This window comes from Athene cunicularia (genome assembly GCF_003259725.1).
Source record: "Athene cunicularia isolate RWA chromosome 1 unlocalized genomic scaffold, athCun1 chr1_part3, whole genome shotgun sequence".
Taxonomy (NCBI): Eukaryota; Metazoa; Chordata; class Aves; order Strigiformes; family Strigidae; genus Athene; species Athene cunicularia.
In genome coordinates, this window is record NW_020799093.1 from 658,386 (window position 1) to 659,370 (window position 985).

At 52.5% G+C, this 985-nt stretch overlaps 1 protein-coding gene across 1 annotated transcript in view; it reads left to right on the plus strand.

Annotated features, from left to right (window-relative positions):
* The first annotated feature begins 560 nt into the window (after positions 1–560).
* BCL9 (B cell CLL/lymphoma 9) overlaps positions 561–985 on the plus strand; it is a 31,347-nt gene continuing 30,922 nt past the window's right edge. Inside the window, exon 1 of the mRNA XM_026841229.1 lies at positions 561–748. The gene's annotated coding sequence lies outside the window, so the exon portion shown is untranslated. The remainder of the gene's footprint in view (positions 749–985) is intronic.

Here is a 985-nt window from a genome sequence, read left to right on the forward strand (position 1 = left end):
AGAGAGGGACAAAAAGAGGTATAAGCCCCTTAGGGATTGAGGGTTGAGCAGAGAGGAGGTGGTTTTATCTGCCAGAGAAACACCCAGCGTGAATGCTCAGTGCTGAAAGGGTCTTCTTCCAAAGAGCTGTGTTGTTTAAAAGCGGGAGTTGGACAGGGTAGAGAGTGGGTCGTCTGAGGATAAAGGAAGAGGGAGGACACACTCTGCATTTCTACTCACTTATGTTGTATTGGCAAAACAGGTTATTCAGGCATCGCGGATATGCAAAAATGATCAGCCTGCTTTCTCTCATTAGACTGCAGCGGTTCTGTGCATCTGTGTGCCACTGGTGGTTTGGAAAGCTCTTCCTTACAACCCACAAGATCGCCCATTTTAAGAACATTTTGTGGAGGTGAAGGAGAAGGATTAGGGGATGTTGAAAGCGCTCTTTTCACAGAGTTAAGTTGCAGACTGAAAAGGGCGGGGAATTGCTACAAATCTTCAGAACTCTTAACTGCCAACCGGTTTCAAACTACATTGTCGTTTAATCCCCCAAACATGGAGCATTTGTTCAGGATAGGGCCCTTGAGCATATTTAGGAGTTGATAGGTTGTGTCTGTTTGTCATTACTGTCTGGTTCCTCCCTGTTTAGTTGCAAGCTGATGCTTAACCCAGTGCTTTCTCCCATCAGCAAAGGCCCTCAGATCTCTCAAAGCGGCTCCATCAACCCGCTGGCAGCTGGTGGGCAGTCAAGTTGCTCAGCCACCAGGTAGGAGAAACGTGCTTCTCCTCCAGAAGTTCCCTCCCGCTTTTCCTCCTGCCTTGCCGACGGCCAGCCGTCCCCTTCCTTCTTCACAAATACGTGGAAGGGAAATTCCACCCTCGGCGTCGGCGGGCCGAGCGAACGTGCTGCTCCATAGCAGCGGTTCTTCTGCCAGCCCGCCAGCCGGCCCGGCCGGGCTGTGCCCCCGTCGGGCTGGCGGCTGGGCCCGCGGCTGGCCGCAGC